The following is a 27,491-nucleotide window of genomic DNA, read 5'->3' on the forward strand; positions in this document are numbered from 1 at the left end:
ATGAAGGATATACAAGTTCTATAAACTGAATTCTGTCCATTCTACTTCAGTTATAACTATTATATGCCAAATTTGTCACAGCCCTAGTTGAGCTTCTCTTGCTGGCAGCCCAGCAGAGGAAAGAAATCCCAGCCTCTGCTTTCATGGGTGTTTTAAGACTTCAAAGTCTGCACAGAGCCCAGGCTCAGGCACTGTCTCAGTTCTTGAGTCCTAGATGCACTGTCAGAGTGAGACCCTTCATCTGATACTCCCTCTTGAGAACTTACCACATGGCCCACACACCTAGCCTATGGAACCAGTATGGACTCCTCAGACTCCCCTCATAACTTAAATATTCCCTTTCTTAGAATTCCATCCAAATGTGACCATTCTGATTTATCTCTTCAAAGAGCACATGGTAGGTGCAGAACACAACAGACACAGTTTGCACAGGACTCAAATACAGCATTGACTTTTAATAATGAGAATCACAGAGATCAATACAAGGGAAAAAACCCAAACTTTATATACATTTCCCCTCTCTTAACTCATCCTTCCCTTAGGGTATGGCAGCGCTTTGAAGTTTCGGGTGTGGTCGCAGTACCAGTGCTGGGAGAGCGCTCTCCCAGCGCTGCACGTACTCCACATCCTCTATGGGTGTAGCTTGCAGCGCTGGGAGCCGCACTCCCAGTGCTGCGGCACTGTTTACACTGAGGCTTTACAGCGCTGTATCTTGCAGCGCTCGGGGGTGTGTGTTTTTTTCACACCCGAGCGCGAAAGTTGCCGCGCTGTAAAGCGCCAGTGTAGCCATGGCCTCAGAAGTGCTTGGGGGACCATATGTGCTCAAATAGACAAACTGTGTCTCCCCTTCACGGCTGAGTCACTCTGCTCCTGCAGTTTCCTCATCTTAAGACGGTGAAAAAAATGGCCAAAGAGAAAATAAACAGAGTAGCCTCTTTATAACCTTCTAGTCAGTCTCCTCTGTCAGGTGACTCCCTGGTCAGTGAGAACAGGTAACCTCCCATGTGATTTCATTGCTAGGTGACCTCTCCCCAGATAACAGTTCCTCTGTGAAGGGAAGGAGTCAGCCTTTTTTCTAGAGTGCTTCCTTTTTTAATAGGACACCATAAAGGTTTAACTATCCTCTACTGTTACACCTTTGCCAGTACCCCTTTGGAATTTCAGTCCAACATGGAGGTAAAAGAACAGTAAAGACAACAGGCTGCATGCAACTTCAAAGTGGAGTTTGCAATCTGGTCAAGATACATGCAGAGTTCATAATCTAACACAGGGTTCTTAAATTGTACAGACAGATTTGCCAAATCATCATCATAGTAAATTTGTAATTTTATTTTGTAGAGATTGCTTTAGGTTACAATTAATCGTCAAACAAGCCAACTCCAGATTTTGTCACAACAATTTATTTGTTTTTGTAAAAAAACAGTGTGCCCTTATAAAAATCTTTAAAGCAACACAAAAATGGAATGTAAACTTAAATATAACTTTTGAACAGGGTGGATAAAAATTGAGGTGGTTTTTAAAAGAAAGAAGAATCAGATTTTTAAAAAAATTTAAATAAGTTTAAGTTTAAATTAAATACAGGCTTTTTTAAATAAAAAACACATTTCAAATTTAATTTGAAATCAACTAATCCAAAAAATTAAGTAATACACATTTGATGTTAAGTTTTAAAGGAAGTCAAATCACTGAGCTGCTGGCAGGCAGTGGCTAAGTCTGGAACCAGAGTTTGTTGAAGTGCTAAGCTGTTTTAGATACCATTATCCTTTTCTGCAGATACAGAGAATATTTTTTTCATTTCAGTTTTCTCAGCTACTTCAGTTCAATGACTAGTCCATTCTAAGTTAAGAAACTAAATGATTAAGCCGCAACCACACTGGAACACAGCCTTTAAACTTTTTGGGACATAAACAGTCTTTTTATTATATGTTTGCACAGTGCCCAGCACAACAGGGTCCTCGGCTTTATCTCAACACAAAAGGAACAACTGGTGTACTGTCAACATCAAATGAGCAATCTGTCTGCTCTGACAGCTATCCATGTACAGAGCAACAATTTCTCTGCCTTGCCTGGCTCTTCTGTCCCCCTCATTACCCTAGAAATGTTCCCTACAAACGATTCCCCTCCTCCCATGCCCCAACTCTGTAAATCTTCAGCTAACGGTGGTTCACCGGCTGAAACGCTAACTCTGGAAAGAAGACGTCCTCTCACGTATGACCAAGAGGTAAACAGTGCAGTCTCAGCCAGAGATCCTCTGCCGAAAAGCAGAGAGGGAAGGGGATATGGTGGCAGTAGTTCAGAGAGAGGATTCTTAGCCTGTAAACTATGGGTACATCTACACTGGAAAAAACAAATGTTGCAATGAGTCTTCGAGCCTGGATCAACTGATGCAGGCTTGTGCTACAGAGCTAAAAAATAGTAGTCTAGACATTCCTGCTCAGGCTGGAGCCTGGGCAATGAAACTCAGAGAGGAGGGTGGGTCTCAAAGCTCAGGCTCCAGCACCAGCAGGAACACCTACACTGCTATTTTTCATCCCATAGTGTGAGCCTGAATCAGTTGACCTAGGCTTGGAGACTCGCTGTTGCAGTAGATTTTTTGTTTTGTTTTTTGCAGCGTAGAATTTGCCAACTGAGGAAGCAATCTGATCTGTCAGAATTGACAGAGCCCCAGTTATGTCAGTATGTTGCATAGTCAAGTGAGCTGAGAGTTTACCTCTGTAAAAACATTGAGTTACATTGTATACCAGATGATAACCCACACCTCACATTGGTGTAGGGCAACCCAAGGATGGAAGCAAGGGCAAATGTTACACCAATTGATGGTGGAAACACTCAGTTGTTGATACTTCAGTATATATGATGCTATCAACTGAAGCACAATTAAATGAGTGCTCTAGTCTAGACAAAGAGCAGAAACCCAAAACTCTTGGCTTGATTTTAACAAAACACATTTAGCTCATTGTCAATGTCTGTTAAAAAGGATGCTTTTAAAAAATTTAACATGTTCTAACCCTTCACAAGCTCACAGTTTACATTCCCTAGAACTAGCCACTCCCCACTTCAATCCCATAAGAAGTCCAACACCAAAAAAACAGGGAAGAACACACTGATTACCCTCAATGTATCTGAGGCAATACTTCTGTCAAGGTAACTAGAATTCAGTCTGTGTAGAGTACACTTGAAATCAACACAGCCTTGCCTCACCCTCTGGAAAAACAGTACAGGAAGGGAAGCTGTACTGATAAATTAAAATAAAGGTCAAATTGTCGAACTGTGTATCTAGTTAACATGCTTTACACCACGTTACTTTGGTCACTCCTGCAACAAAGTATTTTTACAGAAATGCAGAATGGTAGCTGTTCATTTTGACAGGAAAGTTTAAAAGGTAAGTCACTTTTTGAGAGCAATAAGCCAGTACTAGTGATGTAGATAAGCAACTTGATTCACTAAGCTCGTAGATTCAATCTTTCTAGATCCTGTAGTAGCAATGAGTTTCTGAATCAGCAGAGAGAAATGCATTACACTCCTTAAGTTTCCTAAGCGACACATGCCTACACAAATCCAAAGAACACTGGCAGTCAGTTAAGAGATCACATAATTTACATACATATCTTGTACATTTTTAGAAGCTAAAAAAATTGCGAAAGTTACAAATGAAAATGACCCCTAAAAATAATATCTTCCATTGTTGTATGCAGTGTTATTGTAGCTGTGTCAGTTCCAGGATATTACCGCACCCACCTTATGTCTTGAATATCTTTTATTGGACCAGCTTCTGTTGGTGACAGAGACAAGCTTTCAAGCTTACACAGAGCCTGAAGAGCTTGAAAAGCTTGTCTCTGTCACCAACAAAAGTTAGTCCAAAAAAAGATGTTACCTAACTCACCTTGTCCCTAAAACTGAGACATTTCTGCATTATATTAGGCAAAGCTCCACACCCTGCTTATTCACACATGCAAGCACAGTACTAGAAAAATCTACTAAGCTACAGTGAGTAGTCATCTTCTCAGGATAAACAATTTCTACTGAATCCAGGCTTTCATTTAAAAAAATTTCTAGCTTTTATGGTGCAAACATTACCTTCCAAACATGGATCAAATTAAAGCAGTGATGTCTGCCCCAATGTGTACACAAATAGTTATGGCAGGGTGATGTCACCATCTCTGCTGAAGGGGACAGCCACTGCACAGGAAGTAAGGTGCCTTACATTGTCTTGTTGTGAAAAAGTATTCTGGGAAACCCAGACAACCTAGCAATGGGACATGTGGGGTCGGACAGGGGGAAAGGAGGTGAGAGGTTCCTGTCACTCCAACATGCAGAGGATTGTCCTGGAGTAGCAGTGAAAGGTTCTGACGAAAAGAACTTGCCACAGAATCATTTGTTGGGTGGGATTAATTAGTTTTATTGCAGTAGTGCTTAAGGAGGACTCAAAGAACGCAGAAGACACTTTGACAGGCCTCTTATAAAGATATGGGGAAGAAAAATAGCAAACAAGTGGGACAATGGTCATACAGTGAAGCTGCCAAAGAAAAGGACCTCTGTCAGTGCAAAAACTGGAGAGGCATTCAACTGCTGTCCATCCCAATTAAAATATTTACTGCATCATTCTAGACAGAATGAAGAAAGCTGTAGATTTATGGGTATGATAACAGGCATGGCTGAACAGGAGAAATCATGCATAGCTCAAACAGTAACCCTACATATATAATATCAGTCACACACCATGAATTTCGTAAATTTCCAAAAAGCTTTTGTTTGATACAGTGGATAGACATGTATTATGGAAGTTACTATGCCACTATGGAATTCCTCCAGAAATGACTCTGATCATTCAGAGTTTCTTTGAAAAATATGACATCAAATAATACATAACAGCAAATTGGGAATGGGCAACTGGGGATGGACCACTTCATGATTACCTATTCTGTTCATTCCCTCTGGGGCAGCTTCAATTATCTAATGGATAAGCCATTAGAGGTAACCACCAGAGTCAGACAAGGATGTCTTATGTCACCTAAGCCAAGACCTTCATCCTCTGGTAATGGATAGAGTACTGAGAAAAACAACCACCAAGAGGGATACAATGGACTTTCACAGAGAAGCCAGAAGACCTCGTCTTTGCAGATGGCAACAGTGTAATGTCCCATATCCACAGAGATAGGTAAGATAAAACAAATGATCTCCAGGCTTATGCACAACTAATAGGGCTGAATCAACACCAAGAAAACAAAAACCATGAGAATCAACACAATAAAAATCACTAACAGTATTTACTGGAATTGACATAGATAAGGTCTGTATATTAATTCTGATAGATGTGGGCCCAAAGATTTAAAAAGCGTTAGTATGACCCTGAAACTGTACAGTTTTAAACAGGGTTCAGGGTTTGGTATACAGAGACATCAATCTATTCAGAAGCATGGAAACCATACCATTATTTTTTTGTAACTTTTATTAAAGATACAGAAAAAGCAAAATAGTTAAATAATTTGAAATAAAAAAGATTAAATAAGGTTTTCGTTTTCTCTTTAGCTGGAGAGAATTTTTAGAAAGAAAATGCTGTGGTCTGACAGTCTCCTAGATGGTATTAAAGATGGTAATAACTGTCCTTTTCTTTTCGCCAAAAAGAAGTTAGCCGAGATGGGCTGAAGCTGACGTTTTTGCTGCTGCTGTTCAAGACTGATTCTGTTTCCTAGAAGGCAAAACAAACACACAACAGGGGAAAGAAAAGAACAGCAGATATAGAAAATGCAGCTTCTGTCTCTAGGGTTGACTCTCACTTGCAACCTTGCTGATCGAAAAAACACAAACACAGCACAGCGTCTTATCAGCCATTCCCAAGACAGGCAAACTTGCACCAGCATCTGGCTGTTCAGGGCATTGGTTTTAGCTGCTTCTTTGGTCACAGGCTTACTGCAGTGTTGTAAAATATAGTCTTGGCCAATTGAGTCAGATTCTTATTAAAAAGTAGGCAAAAACAGGATAGGAAAAAAGAAATATGGTGGGGAAGGAAAAGAACACACACTGGGCAGGGAGGTTTGTGACAAAGCCTCACATCCTGGGATTTAGCCAGAGCCAGAGAAGATGTCATTGAGGTCCCTCTCTCTGACCCAGATTGGTCAGGACATCTTTCAGAATTAGAACAAAGAAGGCCCAGGAGGATGGCGTGGTAGCCACGATGGTGAAGCTTGCTCCTTCCCCTTCTCTTGTTTTTCAGTCATCTAGAATTCACATCTGTCCCAAAAAATTCCCCTCTTAAGGATCTCAAAAGGGAATGATGACTGGAACATCCTTAATTATTTCAGCCACCAATTAGGCCTAATTTTCAACACACCAATTTTGGTTCATGGATTTCCAGTCATTACCAGCCATTAACTTAACACAGTCCTTGAATTACATCAGTAGGCCTTTTCACTTGTACTAATTCAGTCGGTCTCCTCCCTTTTTCACCTTGTCCTTTCAACATTTATCATAGGTCATTAGAACACAAGAACAGCCATACTGGGTCAGACCAAAGGTTCATCTAGCTCAGTATCCTGTCTTCCAACAGTGGCCAATGCCAGGTGCCCCAGAGGGAATGAACAGAACAGGTAATCATGAAGTGGTCCATCCCCAGTTGCCCATTCCCAGCTTCTGGCAAACAGAGGCTAGGGACACCATCCCTGTCCACTTTATGAACTTTCACTTTTCACAGCTGAGCTCACAATTAGGGTAAACCTGTAGGTTCAATTATCACAACAGGTCTGACATCACATCTTGGCAGCACTGTAAACAAAAACGTGGAACAAAAAAAGATATTAGAGCTAGAATAGGAAAAGCCAAACATGCCTTTGCAACCCTAAAGCCAAAATGGAGAAACAGAACTCGTCCTCCAAATTGAAATTGAACATTTAATACCATTGTAAAATCTGTTTTACTACAGGACACTGAAACTTGGAAGTTCATCAAGATTCTATGATCTAAACTCCCAATTTTTTATAAACAGCAGCCTTACACAATCCTTAATATCAGACATTGATGTGGAAGGGCAACATAACTGATTGGTGTGGGGGGGGGGGCTGGGCAGGAATAACGGGATGCAGAGTTCAGCCAATGGAAAGCCAGGGTCTAGAGCCCTGCAGCAACACCGGGTTCCGGCAGGTCTGGCCAGATCCATTCCCATAATCGCAGGAGCAGTAAAAGGTACTTTGTTGTGAATGGTACTGGGTGGGCAAAAAACAAAAACCCACCAGACTGCAGTAATTTGCAGGAAAACACTAAATCTCTCATCAGTTTGTCAAATAGAATTTCAGCAATGTAAAGCAAGGATGTTTTTTTTTTTTTTAAGTAAAGGTTTCAATACTTAAATTTAACCAAGGGATAGAAAGAGATGTGATATCTATTATAAACAGGAGTTAGTATTTTTACATGGTTTAAGCAAGATTTGGTTTTTTTACTAGTAAAAATTGTGTCTGAATTCCTTTTATATATTAACCGACTTTTTTTTTTGGTAGCATGAGGGGTTTGCAGGATCCAAGGTTTCTGTAGGTGGGAGTGGGATAAACTTGCAAGAAACAATGTGGGGGCGGGGGGGAAAAGGGGGACGGATGTGTGAAAAAACACTTCTGAATGAAAAAAGATTTAACGATGAAAAACGCTAGTATGGACAGTGTTTCATCAGCAGGAGCTGTGTTCCCGGTGACGAAGCTACTGTCCCTTGTTGGAGGTGGTTTTATTTTGTCACCAGGAGAGCTCCCAGCGATAAAGAGCAGCTTACAACGGCGCAGCTACAGCGGCACAGCTGAGCTGTTGTAAAGTGTGCGTAGTCATAATCCCTCACAGGCCTCTACCAGGGTCTTCTGGACCATGTGGTGAGGGAGGGACTCAAGCAGCAGGAGAGGGCATGACTCTGGACTCCGTATGTTTTGACTGGCGATTAGGCTTAATCCTTGCCTCACTGGGCGTTGGGTAACATTCCCAAGTAATTAATATACATATGAATAAATATATTTGTGTCTTTTTCATTTATATTTAGTGGCATATATAAAAATTTAAATAAGTTAAGATACCCAGAAAGCAAAGAAGGATGGATTAATAAAAAAAGACATTGATTCTTAAAAATACTCGGCAAATCAGGATATTTTACAAAAGCAATACTTACTCTGACATTGCTTGTAATCAGTTACCTTAGTTTAACATCTAATGGCCTCATTTAGAATTCCTTATTCTTAACTTTATTGAAGTTTTGCCTAAGGAATTCCTATTTCAAAAACCCAGGAATGTTTCTCAATAGCATGATCCAGTCAGAAAATGCTACTAGAGGAAATGCCATCCCAAATCTACTTCTCACCAGTACAGTGGAAAAAACAGAGAATAGGAAAATGATGAGGAATCTTGGTACTTGAAACTTTTGTTGCTATATAGGGCTTATCACCATAGCTTCTGAGCACCTAGAACTCACTATGGTAAGAAACAATTTCAAAGTACAAAGTTCTGCAAGGATGCATGATGTAAAAAGAAAAGTGAAGTACAGTACAAGAAGGCTGAGGTTTAAAAAAAAGCTTGTAGCTCAAACAGGAGACAAAAAACAAACAAGCAAGAGTCAGTAGATAGAAAAATCATCAACTTAAACATTACTCAAAACTGAATCTGAACACCTATTACAATAAACCAAACACTTGAAAAAATATTTTTTCAAATATGTTTACTTTGTGTATTTGACAGTAGCTGGTTTCACTATTTTCCCGGCATAAGTTAGTCAGTTTCTTTTATTTACAGCTCAAAAAGTTCAGATACTCATAAAACCACAAAAAATGGCAAAGGGATTTACTAACTGAAATTAATTTTCAGAAAATTCAATAAAAGTAACTAGCCTTCAAGCTAGTATCCCTCTAAGAACTGTAATCAGTAGATTTTTGCCATTGTTTCATTTTCTTTTTTTTTTTTTGGAGGGAGGGGCTGGCATATAAATTTATGGATAGCTAGCGACCGCTTTAATTTACCATGGTCTTCTAGGGCCTCATAGACAATCATGCATAAGGCCCTACTTGAATTGCGGGATGATTGTCAAAAAATTGCAGCTGAGTTGCAGGGAAGCGATGGAAAATTGTAGAAAAGTAATAATGAACCTCATTATTTGCAGTAATAAAGTCCATTATTACTTTTCTGCAATTTTCCGCTGTCAGATGCTCAGGGCTCAGAGCGGGGTCTCCCACTGTTGGCGGCCCAGGGCTGAGAGAGAGGTGCCCAGGAGCTCCCACTGTCAAAATTGCAGTGGAAGCCTAATATTGCCGAATCAGCAATATCACAAGTTAAATAAGGCCTTGATTAGTAACTAACATTTCAACAAGTTACATTCTTTGACAACAATAAATTCTTAGTTGTTGAAATTAAAACCTGGTAGAAGCCTGTTTAACATGTTCAGTGTGGCACAACGACCCAATCAGAGTATTTCAGGATATTTTAAAAATATGTCAACTTGAGATCTAGTCGGTTTCAAAGGACTGAGTTAGAAGTAGTTTCAGATACTATGCTTGCCCCTGCAGCGTTTTGTGGTTTTACAAAAATTATTTTAAAATGTTTCTCTTTTCCCTATGGCTGTCTGAAAGATCCACACAAAAGGGAAGAATGACTATGCAGCAGAAACAGTGAAACTGGCATACAAACACGCTATTAAATGCAAGGAACAAACCAAGAATTGAAGAAAAAAAATGCATTTCCCTACTCTTAGGTATAGGACTCCTAGGAGTTAGCTGTAACAACATTAAGTAAATTTCAGACGTGTGATTTCTAAATTTCCAGTGCCCCCTTAACATCCTCACCATGTTTTATTCCTTCAGAACAGTTACGTAAAACAGTTAAGTAAAACACAATTTGCAAAATTATGAAAATAGGAACAAATCAAACTCAGAAAAGCCGTTAGAAATTGATGGCTCTGTCTGAAAACTTTAACTAAAAAAGCCCCACGTTATCCCACGTGATTCCTCAACTTCAATTCCAGAACCAGAAGAATTCCTTTGTACTGTTCAAACCACATGAAACACTGATAGTGTAATTTATTCTGCAGAACCATTATAAAGAATAGGAAAGAACCCAGGTTGAATCTCAGATACCACATTGACTTTGCATGGCTGACAGGTAGAAACTCCATCTTTCTACTCATGTAAACACATTTAATTTGAAAGTCACTGACCCTCAAACATCGGACAAATGATTTTTTTTAAATTAACCCGTAGATATGTATGGATGAATGACACCATATAAAAGCTAGGCATTAATAGGAATACAAATATACTTTTACAGAGAGCAACGTCACTTAAAATAAACTAAGCTATTATGTTCACAATATCTTCGAAGTTAATAGAGTTCATTATAATACAAAACAATACACTTCATTCTTAAGTTATACTTTTGAAAAAGTTAGTAATATTTTTGTCCATGTTAATTTAGTTTATTCATATTCTTTCCCTTGTTAAAATACTATTTGCCCTTTAACTATCACTTGTCTTAAAATGCCTTGCCTACAATACAGAACCACCACATCGGGACACTGAAGTTGACAGTAAAATTTGAGGTATAAACTGGATTTCATTGGATCACACAACTATGTGAGACAGCATTCCTGTTCATGCTCCAATTGTAGCAATTTTAACCAGGTAAGAGACAACTGTGTTATGACCAAGGCCTTAACAGTTATATTCATTAACAGCCCAAACTGTAGTGGATGAATTAAGAGTGAAATTGAAAATACTATTCATTGCCATCATTTAGAATGAAGCTCTACAAGTTCAGGGGCAGCTCTAGACATTTCGCCGCCCCAAGCAGGGCGGCATGCCACGGGGGGGGCGCTCTGCCAGTCGGTTTGCAGAGGTCCACCGGAGCCACCTGCCGCCCTCCTGGCAGAGCACCCCCCGCGACATGCCGCCCCAAGCAAGCGCTTGGTGTGCACAGGGGGCGCTCCAGGCCCCAGCAAGTTACACAACTCAAAACAAGGCAACAACAAAAACCATGTTTGTTGTTGTTCCAAGGAGGAAAATGTGGAATTTTCTTAGACAACTATGTTACAATAAGCAGGAAAAGTCCAGGCAACAAGTACAGGATAAACAAACAGCGACATAAGATTTTGGATAGTCACTTTCTTGTCTCCCTCAGCCAATGTCTAAACTAATTAGTTCATACTAGAGTGTCTCTCTCTCTAGATGTTATACAGACATACACAGAGAGGAAATAAATCACAAATAAATAGACCTTTCTACTTCTTATAGGTTTATGACCAGGTTGAGACAAGTGATTTTTGGTGTAAGGAAGGATGCAGACCAGTGCTTTCTACAGTCACTCTTCATTAAAAAATTTCCCAAAATTAACTCATCTGTTAGACTAGCACTCATTCACAGACTAGCTACTGAAGCACTCATACACACAAGTATCAAGAGCTCAGAAAACGGAACCAAGCAACCTTCCTGCCCTGTTTCCAAGCTACTACCCCAATGGGAATACAAGCTCCACATTTGAAACAAGTTCACAGTTATCATAGCCTATTCAAACCCCTAGGTAAGAGGAGAAGGGGTTGAATACCTGAGAGTTTTCAAACAGAAAGAAATGTAAGAAGTGTCTGAGGGAAAGCCAAAAGACCCTCTCCCCTCTTCTTTCCTTGGGGATGGAAAAAGTGGGGGACGGGGGGACTCTGACCCTTCTCTGTGATTCTGCCCTGCATCACCCCCCAGATAAGCTGAACTCCATAGGCCAAGGGAAGGGGAGTGGAGGGCCTGCCTGTTCAGAGTCCCAGCCGGTGTGCAGGACTGGGGGAAAGGCCTCACTCCCCTGCCTGGGATTCAGTGTTGGGATGGGGAAGAGGGGAGGGCACTCTACCCCCTGGGATCCAGTGCGCCAGGCCTCGCTACTCGATGACTACCGGGGTGTGTTGGGAGAGAAGGGCCGAGATCGCGACCCCTCCGCTGGGGCCTGGGGGCGGGACGGGGACAATCAGAGCTCGCGGCCGCAGGAGAGCTGTTGGGGGGAGGGGGCGGTGCGTAGACCTGCCCCCGGGAGTCCCGGGCACGCCCAGGGGCGCGGAGAGCCACTGGCCCGGGGATCGGGGCCTCCCTACTGCCGGCGGGGCCCGTGTCCTGCGGCGGCCCTAGGGGACAGAGCCCGGGCAGCCAGCACAGGCCAGGGGCGGAGACCCCCCAGCGGGTGCAGACTGAGGAGCCCTGGGGGCTCGGGAACTTACCGGAGCGCGGCGCTGGCGAGGCGGCTCGGCGGCGGGTCTCATGCTGGCGGGCGGTCACTGGCGCCCGCTGGGAGACGGGAGCGGCGAGGCTCGGCAGTCGCGGAGCCACATTTCCGCCCCTTCACAAGCTTCCTCGCTACGAGCGCCGGGGACGAAGCCGAGACCTCCCGCCCCAACACACCCCTACCCGATACCTCCCGGCTCCCGTACAGCCCCAGCCGCCTCACTTCCGGGCAGGGAGGGGGTCACGCGGCGTGCAGGGATGATCTCACATCCGGGTTCTCGCGGGGATGGGCGCTGCCACGTGCTGCGCTGCCGAGGTCTCTCCCCCCACCCGCCGGGCGCGCGCTCCGAGCAGCAGTCTAACGGCAGCGCCAGCAACGCTGAATGCGCCTCGCGCCCGCAGGCTCTCAGCCAGGTGTGACGGGCGGGGGTTTGTCATCAGCCTGGGGGTCGCGTTGCCCTCGGATTGGGGCGGCCTCTGCCCGGTTTCCTTGGCAGCGCTGCCTGGGGACCCAAGTCGGAGGTGGACGTGCCCTGCCAGCCAGACTGCGGGAGAGGGGCCAGCACAACGCACCTGGTGGCGCTCGGCGATTCTCCAGCCTGTGAGCTTTGACACCCCCCTACATACCCCGCACGTTCGGGCCCTCTGGCTGAGGCCATGTCCAGACAGCCCCAGCCCCCTGCTCCCCTAACATCCTGAGTGGTGGCAGCGCTGCAGAAAGGAGCGTTGTGTCTCGGGGGCACGGACCCAGGGTGTCCGTAGCAGTCAGCTTCCAGCTCGGGCCCACCAATCTCAGCTCGCTGAGGGGCTGTCCAATAGCCACTCAGTGGGAACTACTTTTAATGCCCCCTGAGCTTCAGTCCATGCAGGAGGTGACTTGTAACTTGAAGGCTCCTTAGCAAGACCCAAAGGCATCCAGACCTCTCAAAAGTGCCACCTAAGACAGGGTCATTTTTACATACCATGGTTAGCAAATACCAGAATTAAGGTTACTCCTATGACCTTAGCTCTGCACCCTTGTGTAGACAGTCTTGAGCAATGAGCTCATTCTGTTTTTCTCCTGCATGAGCAACTGGAGGATTTGAATGCAAGATCTTCAGCTCCAAAGCACAGGCCTCTGGCTGTTAGCCTTAGGCTGATACCTGACCCAGCTCCTAGAGGGGAATGCTGTCATTTAGAGACATGTTCTAATCCCAGCCCAGGCTTTAACATGATCAATTTATCACACAGTAAAGGCTGCATGCCTAGTCTACAATAGATCTTTAAAACACATTAGCTAACATCACACCTTTAAATCCTAGTCAAGTTAAGATCTATGATGGTGAGTAATATGACTTGTGAGCTACACCAAAATATTAACAGCAGATAATAGAAGAGGTGACGCTACAATCCAGAGTCTCCTGGCTGCTAACACAGTGCACCTTCCCCCAAACTACAGGGGGAAGTTCTGTGTCCCCACCCCATATGCATGATATTTTACTAGATATATGTGAAAATGTAACAAGATGGCCAAAAATATCGTGCAAGATTTGGGGTCTCATTGGTTTTAATGGGATCTTTAGCCACCAGCAAGGATACAGAACTGTTCTATTTCATCAGGTCCTCACATGCCCCTGCTAACTACTTTGTGTCCCCTTTCCTCAGAGGGGCTCCCCACAAAGTTTGTACACTTATGACCAGAGCCTAGACCATACTGCAGGCCATCTCAGTGCTTAAAATACTGTCTCATGGCATCAAGATGCAGTCATGCTCCATTGGGATATTTTCACAGATGTAGTCAAATCTGTAGTCTAGGCTTCTGCCATATCTAGGAGATGTTTTACATCAACTGTTCTGTTTCAATCAGGTTTAAATTTGATTATCAAACAATTTTTTTTTAACCAAAGCTCTCAAGTGGATAATGAACAGATTTCTTGCTACTAATATATGATTTGCAGGATTAGGGTGTAGGTGGCTATCATTCTTTACCCCACAGCTATCTGCATTTCAGAGGTGAAACTATATGTTTATATATAGTAACATTCCTTGGGAGCCTGTTTGGTGAAAGGCAGTATCTAAAAAGGAAATATCACCTGTATTAAGAGTTGTTGCTATAATAATATTTTTCACATTCTGTTGCTAGATTTTATAAACCATAATTTTAAAAAGTCTCAGCCAGGTTTTAAAGTAGTCGTTTCATCACCTCTTTCTCAAGCAAATTTATTTTAAGAGTTACCTTACAAGTGGAGAACCAATGTTGAAGGCCAATTTAGTCAGGGTGTATGTGGCATATATTTATGCCTGTTTCTGTAATTTTCACTCCATGCATCTGAAGAAGTGGATTTCTTACCCACGAAAGCTTATGCTCTAATAAATCTGTTAGTCTTTAAGGTGTCACTGTACTCCTCGTTGTTTTTGTGGATACAGACTAACACGGCTACTCCTCTGATGCCATCTGCACAGAATTATTCATTTACTCTGGAGCTTTTCTGGGGCACTGGTTGCCATAATACCTGAGTTCTTCACAAATACTTTAACCCCATATATCAGAGAGGAATTGTGTAGAAAAACTTAACAGATGTGGAACTGAGGCACACAGATGAAAGCCTAACCTTGTGAAAGTGTCCACTAAGTTTAAGTGTCCAATGTGAGACACCTATGGCATTTTTCAGAATACTTAGCATTTTATATATTCAAGTCACTGTACAGACATTAAATAATGAATCCTCTCAACACCTCTTACTAGGTGGTTAAATATTAGTACTACCATTTTATAGATGAGAAAATGGAGAGAGAAGGGTGAAGTGATTTGCCTAAGGCCATCTAATTAGTCAGTAACAGAAACAGATGTAGAACTCAGGACCACCTGACTCCCAATTTCACATCCATTTTTCCTGACCACACTGCCTTACTGGAAGAAGGGCCACAGCTGCCTTCAATTGCAGCTACCTGGGGGCCACTGATCAAGGCATTTCCCAACTTTCCATGCTTGGCTGTACAACCTGAACAGTTTTCTTTTAAACAGTTTGTGTAATTTTCTAGGGTTTCTTCCTAAAAGGAAAGAGGGAAAAGTTCTGTTGTACTGCATGAGTTATTAGTTTGCACACAAGTTGCATTCAAATGCTGGAACTTCACCACTATCGAGAAATGTACCACTAGAGCTAATATAGCAACAACATTAGCTAGCAGCAGGAATAAGCAGCTCGCCTTATGGCCCAGCCACTAAAGGATGATGACTAACACATTGGAACAAAGGGTTACAGGGCAACTTATGTATATGCCTCCCTTCCTTTCCAGTTTTGTGTTTGTTTATCGCTGGTCGTGTCTTAAATTATACAGCAAGTTCTTTGAAGCAGGGGGTCATACCTTCTTACTGTATATGTATGGACAGTACTTAACACAATGGAGTCATAATCCTCATTGGAGACTTTGGCTGCTACAAGAAATAACATGCATTCTTCAGCAATTCCACACCCTTCCCCCGTTTCCCCCCCCCCAAAAAAAATTTTTTTACAGGCAGTCTTTTGCTCCCCACAACATTTCTCTAATGGAGATGTACTCTGCTGCCTCTCATCCCAAAATTGCACACGGTCTTTCCTGTCACCACCCCTTGAAGTTTCACATACCTTCTTTTCCCCTCTCCCTTACATCCTATCAAGCAGATATTCAAACACATGCAAGTACGCCCAGAATCCACTCACAGCTCAGCCAATCATGCGGCTGTGCTCTGTCATCTTCCTGCCCATGCTCTCTCTACTCTCCTGCTCCTTTAGCACTCCTAGTGCTATTAGCTGTTGGGAGGCATGAACAGAGAATCTGTTGCAGGACACTCCTGCAATATTTTGCATCCTCTTCCGCCTACAGGCTCTAAGCTAGAGCAGGAAAACAGAAAATGGTTTGGTTGAGGGGATATTGGAGATAAGCAGTAGGGCAACATGTTTTGAGGGTCAGGGAAGATACTAATTCCCCAGAAAGAGGAGATAGAGCTTGGGGAGCATTGCCAGAAAATGAGATTTGTGAGGAGGTTGTCTTATGACTCCCATCCCACCCCTCTTGTGTTTTGGGGCTATGGTTCCATGTGGTTATTTAGGAAAATGCTAGGGAGGATGCTTAGCATGATAGGCTCCAGGGGGAGATTCCCTGGGCATGGAGCATGCTCTGTGCAGTCGGAATACTCAGTTTTTAGCAGCATAGTGCAGACTACAAATGGCAATATTTGACATCTTAAAGTTATAACTCAGCGAAGTAGGAACAAATTCACAGAACTAGACAAAGGCACTGCTTTATCGCAGTGTTATCACTGCCAAATTTCAAATTGTTGCTGCAAACTATGGAGGTAATTCCAAAACAAAAATGAACAAACAAGGCACAAACACAAATAGTGGGGAAATTATTCATAATGAAAAATGGCAGGCAGTCTAAATACAGGGGATCAATACCATACACTCCCCCTAGATAAAAGTAAGACTGCAAATCAGAACTATCAGAAGAACAACCTCTCGATTCTTTAGGAAAAGAATCTGCTAGTGGAAGTCACCTGGGACAGACTAAATTCCTGATTTTGATGAGGAAGTCTAGAAAATTCTCGAGTGTACAGGAGAGAAGGTCTGTTGTTGGTCTTATAGACTCACTTCAACTTTCTCCTGTAGTTAAAGAGTGAGAAAGCCACATTTCAGTTTTAAGTTTATTGTGATATCTATATCCTTCCAGTCCTAAAGAAAATGGAAATCAAGAGCTGATATTTTTAAAGGTGAAAAAAAACAAAACCTTTTGTTTCAGGGCACACTTAGGCAGACTTCATAACCAGAAAAGAACAGTAAAAAGAGTGAAAGCTTTATTGAGTTTGCAGTTAAAAGACTTGACACTGGCGCCCAAGTAAACAGAGCACATACTCATATACTTTGCAAATTCAAACTTCATATTTATCACACTACAAGTGACAAGAGATACTGGCTATGGCTATGAACAGTTTAAAGTCTGAGTCACATTCAGCCAAGAAAGCAAATGCAAAACTACCACAACAAAGCCTGAGTCTTTTGTTATGGGCACACAAGCTTCACCATTTACATGTCTAGAATTATATTTAGACCTTCATCTTATGAACAGCTTAGTACCATCACAAATAGCATTGATGACATCTCAGTATTACGTCATTAAACAAAGACCATATTGTTAGCTTTCATGTTGTACTCCAAAGTCATGTTTAGGGGCGACTAAAAATCCCCACATGCATCTCACCCCAGAGAAAAAGATATGTATTTCAGCAGTAGGTTATTTTGGACATTGTGACTTCTGTCATGTTGCCCCTTGAAATGGTTGTCTTTTTAGCCCTAAGCAATATCCATAAGTGTGGTTGTAGCAAAGTTGCTGTTCCAGCACACCCCCATGGCTGGATGTAACCTTGCATCGTCTGTGTCTCAGTTTCCCTGCTGTTCTTCAGCCTAGTCTAGCCATAGGCATGGTCTGACCCTCTGGTCAAATCACCTTCAAGAGTTTGACCCCTTCTGTGGCCACAGAGTCCTTTCATAAGACCAACAAAAATAGAAGGCCATTAAATCTTCAGCCCTTATTGGGGTCAGCTGGCCAGCCCTCTCCCTCACAAGAGGATCCTCATCTCTAATCTCACATCTCTCTAGTCCTCAGCTCTCACTCTGCTGACCACCCACTCTCCCTTTCAGGCAAGCCTGAGGTGCACCCCAATATCATCACCTCTATCCTGTGGCTCCTGTGCCTCACTCCACCCAGTGTCCTGGGCTGGCCTATTTCCTACCTTCCCAGGGAATCAGGATTCAGGAAGGCCATCACTCTTTAGTGGCTTTGATCGTTCTTCAGCCTTCAGGGTCATCTAAGGAGTAGACTTCTGCTTTTCTGCCCTTCCAGCCAGCCCCTTCACAGCCAGCAGACACTCGCTACATCCTCTCCTCTATGTCTCCTTTTCTACTGACTTCCTCGCTCCTCTGTTAAATCCATCCTCCACCTGACCACCCCCTCGGTGCAATCAGCAAGGTGACTAGCACTTTCAAGCTCCCTTAACCCTTTCAAGACTTGTGTTAGGTGGAAACACCCCCACACAGCACTTATTTCATGAAGAATCCTTTCTACCTTCTCATCAGTAAGCCCCTCATTCACCTTATCTTGAACTGCTATACCATGTCTTGGCTAACTTTGGGCCCAGTCCTGAGAGACACAGCATCTCACAGGACGGGGCTCAAATTGTAAATTCTTTGGATTAGAAAAAAATTACTTTGTATAGTACAGTTTAAGTGTAAAACACTATACCCATGATTCTTAATAAACCATATAAATACTTAAAGCAAAGTATTTTCCTTTAACAGATGTCTAAATTGTGCCTGCCAAATATAACAGCAGATAACTGTATATGTATTTTTTGTGCAAATGTGCATTTATTTACACATGCAGTTATCCCTTTTGCATGAGGTACTTACACATGCAGTTACCTGTTTGTGTACAATTCTTCATATTTTGCATAAAAAATAGGCCCCTATTTTTTGAAGTTTTGCCGTTCAGTGCTTCTGCTGAATTCAGCACCTTCACCTCAATCTGGTCTGTACTTCCGGTGTGAAATTTTTGCAGTAGCTGTGGCTTGGGTTGCAAGTATTCTGAGCTCAGGGGAAGAGAGCATTTAAATAGCATTCTGTTCAGCTTACAGATACATAATATAAGTTTATTAATGAACAGAAACAAATTTGTATAACCCGGGTACAATAAAAAGTGCTATATGAATATCTATGATGTTTAGTGCAATGCTTTCTGAGCTCTAAAGAGCAGATATGGTATTGCTACAGAAGTTTGCCCTTATAAACAAAATTTGAAAGTTTAGAGAATATCTGAATCCCTACTCATTTTCAACTCTAATAATGATATACAATATTTTATACTGTATACAAAAAAATCTGTAATAATATCTTGCATCACTATCACAAAGGACACCAATAAAGTTGCTGAATCCAAGTATACAAATATTAAATGATTGTATGGTGTTGACTAATGCAGTTATGTTTGGTATATAAAGTTAAGACAATGCAGAGTTCTGTTAAAAGTTCCTGAGTGTTTTGATTTAGGTGGCCGACAGAAGAATATGTTGTTACAGACTAAAATTACTACTTTAAAAAGACATAGGGTACATTTTCAAAAACACTGAAGTGATTTAGGATCTCAAGTTACCTAAGTACTTTTGAAAGTTTTATCTATAAGTAGTTTATTTTGAGCTGAAGTTTTAAGAATAAAATTCAGCACGTGTGGAAGGCCAGCACAAGTCCTATGCTCTAATTTAGTCCCACATAAACCTATAAAACAAATTCACATCCATGGAGAGGGTCTAATCTTAAAGAAATGTCTTCAGGATTCAAAATATCTATTTTTAAGTAAATACACTAATGTGTTGTTGAAATTAATTGTTAAATAGGGCTAACATTTCAAGGAGTCAAACTTGAAATTTCACGTGGAAAATCATAGAATGCTGCTATGAAGTCATAAACAATGGAAATGTCTCCCTAGTGTTTGATGCCTATCATAGACTTTTACTGCCACTAGTCCAGATTTAATATCTTTCTTATAGCTCCATGTTGTTGTAAGTTCTATATTTCTCATTAATAAGAGATATCCCACTGCTGATGTTTCCTTGTAATTTTTGTCCTCTTGGTGACAAGCATTTTAAATCTTGTGACATATTATGATTCATAACTCTGGTAGTTTCCTTTAACTCTGGAGTTTGATAGATCAGAATGTGAACATTCAGATTCCTAGAGCAGCAGCTTTAACTCAAATAGCTCAGAGAAATAATGTAATAAGTAGAATGCATCATTCAATACTGTATATGCCATCTAGATAGAAAGTTTAAAACCAATGGTCAGGAGAAATGTATTAAAACAGACACTGGCCTGTTGAGTCAAACTCTGCTCAGAGATATAAAGTATAATGATCTGATAGCTCCTGTTTGCCCCATGAATCATTCTATAATACTGTAATTGGATGAATGCTATATTTGATATTTTAGATATTTTATCTTCAACTGCTACACCAAATATACATAACATAAATGCTAATTAGTGAGGAAAATTAAACAGTAAACTCTCATTCATGCTATGTTCAGATAAGGTAAAAAAACACATTTTTGTATCAAAAGGAGAAAATTAATTTTCAGAAGTAATTTATTGACACTGTTTGTTTGTTTTTTCTGAACAAAAGGGAGCCATGACTCTAGTACAGGGGTAGGCAACCTATGGCACACGTGCCGAAGGCGGCACATGATCTGATTTTCAGTGACACTCACACTGCCTGGGTCCTGGTCGCTGGTCTGGAAGGCTCTGCACTTTAATTTAATTTTAAATGAAGCTTCTTAAACATTTTGAAATCTTATTTACTTTACATACAACAATAGTTTAGTTATACATTATAGACTTATAGAAAGAGACCTTCTAAAAACATTAAAATGTATTACCAGCACGCGAGACCTTAGATTAGAGTGAATAAATGAAGACTCGGCACACCACTTCTGAAAGGTTGCTGACCCCTGCTCTAGTAGTTGCACTGCGTTGTATCTTCTCATATGCAGATTTCTCCCGTTATTTATTTTAATGCTAGAATTACTAAGATTTCCATATTTAAGTCCATAAAAAGCCCTGGGTTCTTAAAATTAAAAGATAAATCATTTTTCTTGTTTTAACTGATTTCTGTCTTGATATTCTTGCAACATTTTTCACTAAATACTAGGAAATTTAGGGTCTGAACTTCTCTCTTGACAGTTTTGCACCTGAGTTACTCCACTGATTTCAAGAGTTAGACCTGATTTACATCTGTGTAAAGGAGAGAAAAATCAGGCCTGCTGGTTGTACAGTTGTTACAACTTTAAAAAACTGAGGTTGACCATAAAACAATAATGCTTACATGTTATTTTGTTCAAATAAATTACTTATAAATAATAGTTCAGTAGCATAAGCTGGTTATGGGTGCCAGATCGATATCTTTGTCCATGAAAATGGTACTGAATTCTGATGAGTTAATTCATGGTCTGTATTCAGCTATTTATAACTTCAGATAAACTAGAGGAACAATGCCAAGATATGATTTGAGGTATGCATTGAAGAAATATATTGTAGCCCTTTTGAACATGAGGGTATTGCAAAATGAATTTTCGTATCATTTAAGCAAAGATTAATAGTTTGAACCAGTATACACTAGACCTATCCAGTTACAATCAAAGGATGAGTTTCAATGATTCTTCTCAGTATGTGTATTAAAAATATTTCACATCAAAATGACTTTATAGGCCACTCTAGTCTCTTCCCCCTATATTATCAAGTGGTATACTGTGATTTAGTCATTCTGCTGCTAGTGATGTTAATAGGCTAAATCGCCACACTTTGCTTTGAGAACATACAAGACATCTTAGTGCTGTGGCTGAGCCTTCTCAACACCATGACAGTCTTACAAAGAAGAATAAGTACTAGCCTTCATCATGCTTACAGTTTAAAAGAATCATCCTAATAGGAAACTGGGTTCAGGGATATCATTGACAGCTGAATTAAATCTAAATAACTCACAGATAGTCAGATTTAAGTATGAAAATCGTTTGTAACTCACTACATTAAGCCTGGATATTCCAGCATGTGTGTTGCTGTATGCAAGATCACACACTATTTGGGGGAGCTAGAGTCTGATTGTACCTACTATATTTGGTAAGGCGAACTTAAGGAATGATTCACATCTGCATTGTTGTTTGATTACTTATAGAGTTCAGATCTCACAGGTAACTAGCCCCAGAGGAGAATGTAATAAAGAGGAGTGTGACTCTACCTGTAGTACGAGTAAACCTGGAGAAAGAGGGTTGGAATAGAAGTTTCAGAAGAGACCTATTTGGTGTTACATCAAAGGCACAGGACTGTAGGTGGGGATGCAGCTGCTCTCGCTCTCTCTTTAACTGTAGAGCCTTAGCACATAACACCTGCCATTCAACATACTTAGTAGAGATCTCTCCCCTGAAACTCAGCCTGCTGTATTACTTAGTAATAAGGAAACATCCCCTGGTACCTTACCCCAGCTTGGGGGCGCCCTGCTATCACAGTACTCCCCTCCTCCTTGGCTGGTGAGGTCAAGACCCAATAGGCAAGAGAACCTGAAGTAGGAGCAGCTGGTGGATCTGATTCCTGGCTGAGGAGTTTCTGGGGCTCCAAGCCTTTCCAGCTAGTAGGTGGAGCAGCAATTGCTGGGAGAAGTGAGGTCCCAATCAGGGGTCCTGCATCCCTTTCTTTCTTTAATGGACAATCTGTCCCCCTGTGGTTCTGCCTTCCCTCTGGGATGGAAAAGGAAGAGAGAAATCCTGTGTTGCTTCCCCTTCTTCTCTAGGACAAGAGTGGAAGACAGACTGCACAGATACACATACACACCCCTTGGGGTCCCGTTGGGGATGCGGAGACAGATGAATGATAACAGAGTGTGATGGAATGGGAATTTTATGTAATATTTTGTATGAATACTGCAGTGCCTCAGTTTCCCCCATATGCTACATGTTGACCAGCTGGACAACAAAGGACTGAGGAGGGGCCAGATGGGACTGTCTCAGAAACTGCAGCAAAGAGGACACATAGTTAGACAGAGCCAAACCGAAAGGTGGACACCACTTGGCTGTGGCTCTGGGTAACCAGAATAGCCCAGGCTGTAACTTTCTTTTCTGTGCTAACTAAGGAATTTCTACTCTGTGTTCCAGACATTGAATAAATCCTTCTGTTTTTACAGCGCTGGCTGAGAGTCACTGCAGATGCTGAAGGTGGAGGTGCTTTGCTCCCTTTGGTGTACAGGTATATCTCAGGTGTCCAAGTCAGGTGGACTTGCTGAAGGGAGCTCACGGTGTGATGCAGAGGTGCTGAAGGCTCCAAAGTTTGGTCCAAGGCAGTGAAACCAACTGGCTTACCCTTGAAACAGTGAGACCCGAAGGGACTGTTCCAGACCTGCAGATCCATGACACAAAATTTGTATAAAATCTACTGAAATGTCTTAATCTTCTAACATGCAGAAAATCCCATCAGATAATTCAAAACTTTCTGGGAAAGGACACCTTGGATTTTTTAAAGAGACATACGTGTTCTCTATCTTAGTCACTTTTATATGCTAGTATTTATGGAAACAGCAGTGGGAAATGTGCCCCTATGTAACTAGACACAGGACACACATACACTTTTGCTTGCTTGACATTGAGTCTGCTTGGGAACACAAACTCTTTGGATATAATTATTCTCTTCTCTCTTTGAGGGTTATGTCTACACAAGGATAAAAAACCCATGGCCGGCCTGACTCAGCTGATTCGGGCTAACGGGGTTCAGGCTCTAGAACTGAAAAATTGCTGCGTAGATGTTCGGGCTCAGGCTTTACTTCGAGCTCTGGGACCCTTAAGGGTGGCAGGTTCTAGAGCTCAGGCTTGGGCTGCCCAGCAATTTTTAGCCCCACAGCCCAAGTACCAGGATCCCAAGTCAGCGGACCCAAGCCAGCCACGGCCATGCCAAGGGCCTTTTATCCCTGTGTAGATGTCCCTAGGTGCTCAGATACCATGGTAATGGGCCCAGATTAAAAACCCAGGTAAGATAGTCCCCATTTTCTTCCATTTGCTCTACCTCTGTTTACCACAAGATGCAATGCCATATCACTGAGACCTGTGAAAACAAAACTGGCACACTCCCCCTCCTCCTTTAACCACTAATTAGCCAATTTCATATTGGTGGGAATGAGGTTTACCAATTCCCTTTTATAGGTGCAGCACTTACAACTGAACATAAACTCTTATATCACTGTTAAACAAAGCTGCATATTTACATCGCTTAAAGTCTACAATATGTTTGGGGGTTTTAATTAAAAAAATAACCTCATGTTTAGGTGTGTTGTTTATGCCTCGAAAAGGTGTACAGGGCAGATACTCTGCTATTTTTTTCTGCTTACACGGTGACTAAAGATGGCCATAGGTATTTTTGTGAACATTTGTTTTAAAAAAAATGTTCTCTGGCAGAGACCTTCAGCTTAGAGTGAGTTTTTATGATCAGTTATAAAAATCTGAAACTAGGCATTTATATTAAAAGGACTGTCAGGCCCTTCACTCTGTCAGTGATAGCAGGTGCCATCACAGTTTGCTGTCTCTCAGGAGAATCCTTCTCTTTGTTGCTTCTATGATTACATTGCCTGACCCAGGAACTTCATTTCAGCTATATGATCAGTTCGATATGTATCCCACACTCCACAAGTGCCAACTTACGAGGAGGGATTTTTAAATGAATTTTATAATAAAATAACTAAAAAATTAAAACATAGGTTAATTTGCAGAGACAATGGTGGGCTCCATATGGTTTACAGTAGTTTCTTATTGCTTGTGATAATCTTTTGTTGTGTAATGAATAACAGACTCAGATAAAGTTGTTCAGTAAATATGTGTTTGATAAAGAATTATTTCTCTTTCTCTCAAAGAGACCCTGAGAAGTAGTTTCGACTTAAAATTAGGTTTTATAATATTTTACTATAAATAATAAATAGTATTAGAATTTAATGTCAAGAAAAACAGTTTTTGTTTGACTTTAAATCTTTCCCTGAAGTATTTGAAATCTAAACATTGATACATGGGGCTAGCCAGGATGTCAAGCTGACTAGCGTATTTTTGTTGTATAAGCCTAATGAAGTATAAAAAGTAAACAACAGCCAGCAAAAATAGCAAAGAAGAAATTACGGCCCTGATCCTGCAGTTGGATCCACACTGGTGAATACTTGCTCTCATAGGGGGCCCCAGCTAAGAGCTCCATGCAGATACAAAGGTCCATCCACAATTGCAGATTTGAGGCTCTAGACCTGCACAGACTATTCTCATTGTGCAAAGCACCTGTAATAACCTTATTCCCAGATCTGGACCTTAGCGTCCAAAATATGGGGGTTAGTATGAAAACCTCCAAGCTTAGTTACCAGCTTGGACCTGGTACCTGCTGCCACCACCCAAAAAATTAGAGTGTTTTGGGGCACTCTGGTCCCCCTGAAAAACCTTCCCTGGGGACCCCAAGACCCAAATCCCTTGAGTCTCACAACAAAGGGAAATAATCCTTTTTCCCTTCCCCCCTCCAGGTGCTCCTGGAGAGATACACAGACACAAGCTCTGTGAACCCAAACAGAGTGAATCTCCCTCTCTGTTCCCAATCCTGGAAACAAAAAGTACTTTCCTATTCCCCCAGAGGGAATGCAAGGTCAGGCTAGCAATCCAACACACAAATCTCCCCTTGATTTCTTCCTCCCACCAATTCCCTGGTGAGTACAGACTCAATTTCCCTGAAGTAAAGAAAAACTCCAACAGGTCTTAAAAGAAAGCTTTATATAAAAAGAAAGAAAAATAAGTACAAATATTCTCTCTGTATTGAGATAATACAACACAGGGTCAATTGCTTAAAAGAATATTGAATAAACAGCCTTATTCCAAAAGAATACAAATCAAAGCACTCCAGCACTTATATTCATGCAAATACCAAAGAAAAGAAACCATAGAACTTACTATCTGATCTCTTTGTCCTTACACTTAGAAACAGAAGACTAGAAAGTAGAGCTACTTCTCCAAAGCTCAGAGAAGGCAGGCAGACGGAAAACAAAGACTAAAACACTCAATTCCCTCCACCCAAAGTTGAAAAAATCCGGTTTTCTGATTGGTCCTCTGGTCAGGTGCTTCAGGTGAAAGAGACATTAACCCTTAGCTATCTGTTTATGACACGCCCCCCAAATTGCAGACAGTGGGGAAGCTCACTGGCGGCGATTTCCTTCTAGAACTTGAAAATAAACAGATTAATACAACACATACACCTTTACATATACTCCTAAGTATATAACTAACAGACTTCTACATTTTAAGAACACTTTTTAACTACTGAATTCTGGGAAACTTTCACGGGAGAGTGCATCAGCTACTTTGTTAGAAGCTCCTGTGATGTGTTGAATTTCAAAATCAAAATCTTGGAGAGCCAAACTCCAACGAAGAAGTTTCTTGTTGTTCCCCTTGGCAGTATGAAGCCACTGTAGTGCAGCATGGTCAGTTTGTAGTTGGAACCGCCGTCCCCAAACATATGGGCGTAGCTTTTCCAGGGCGTACACAATGGCATAGCATTCCTTTTCACTGACTGACCAGTGACTTTCCCTCTCAGACAGTTTCTTGCTGAGAAACACGACAGGATGGAAGTTGTGATCTGTTGCTTCCTGCATGAGCACTGCTCCTATACCACGCTCAGATGCATCGGTGGTTACTAGGAATGGCTTGTCAAAATCCGGGGCCCTGAGCACAGGGTCAGACATGAGCGTTGCCTTAAGTTGGGTAAAGGCCTTTTGACACTCATCAGTCCACTTAACTGCATTTGGCTGGGTCTTTTTGGTCAGGTCGGTCAGTGGGGCAGCGATTTGGCTGTAGTGTGGTACAAATCGCCTGTAGTATCCGGCCAAGCCTAAGAAGGATTGGACCTGTTTCTTTGACCTTGGGACAGGCCACTTTTGGATAGCATCCACCTTGGCCTGTAGGGGGTTTATGGTTCCTCGACCCACCTGGTGCCCCAGGTAAGTCACTCTGTTTTGGCCTATTTGACACTTTTTGGCCTTAACAGTTAGTCCTGCCTGCCTGATGCGCTCAAAGACCTTTTCCAGGTGTAGTAGGTGTTCGGGCCAGGAGTCAGAAAAAATGGCCACATCATCGAGGTAGGCAACTGCAAATTCTCCCAGTCCAGCTAGTAGACCATCTACCAGCCTCTGGAAGGTGGCGGGTGCATTTCGAAGGCCGAAAGGAAGGACATTGAATTCATACACCCCCGCATGGGTGACGAATGCTGACCTCTCCTTGGCAGGTTCATCTAGCGGTACTTGCCAGTACCCCTTGGTTAAGTCTATTGTAGAGATGAACTGGGCACGTCCCAACTTTTCCAATAGCTCATCGGTACGTGGCATTGGATAGTTGTCCGGACGAGTTACAGCATTTAGCTTACGGTAGTCCACGCAAAAGCGTATTTCCCCATCTGGTTTGGGTACCAGAACCACTGGAGATGCCCATGCACTGGTAGATGAGCGGATTATACCCATCTGTAGCATGTTCTGGATCTCCCGTTCTATAGCAGCTTGGGCATGAGGAGACACTCGGTAGGGTGGGGTTCTGATTGGGTGAGCATTACCTGTATCAATGGAGTGGTATGCCCATTCAGTCCGTCCTGGGGTGGCTGAGAACAATGGGGCGAAGCTAGTGCACAGCTCCTTGATTTGTTGCCGCTGCGGACGTTCCAGGGTGGTTGAGAGGTT

The 27,491-nt window shown here is 42.0% G+C and overlaps 2 protein-coding genes across 2 annotated transcripts in view; one reads left to right on the forward strand and one right to left on the reverse strand.

Moving 5' to 3' along the window:
* Positions 1-12,428, reverse strand: part of SPOPL (speckle type BTB/POZ protein like) — a 63,947-nt gene extending 51,519 nt beyond the window's left edge. Inside the window, exon 1 of the mRNA XM_050969323.1 lies at positions 12,206-12,428. The gene's annotated coding sequence lies outside the window, so the exon portion shown is untranslated. The remainder of the gene's footprint in view (positions 1-12,205) is intronic.
* LOC127058877 (zinc finger and SCAN domain-containing protein 29-like) overlaps positions 1-27,491 on the forward strand; it is a 394,206-nt gene that overhangs the window by 340,334 nt on the left and 26,381 nt on the right. The window lies entirely within an intron of this gene.

The sequence above is a fragment of the Gopherus flavomarginatus genome, chromosome 10 (assembly GCF_025201925.1).
Source record: "Gopherus flavomarginatus isolate rGopFla2 chromosome 10, rGopFla2.mat.asm, whole genome shotgun sequence".
Taxonomy (NCBI): domain Eukaryota; kingdom Metazoa; phylum Chordata; order Testudines; family Testudinidae; genus Gopherus; species Gopherus flavomarginatus.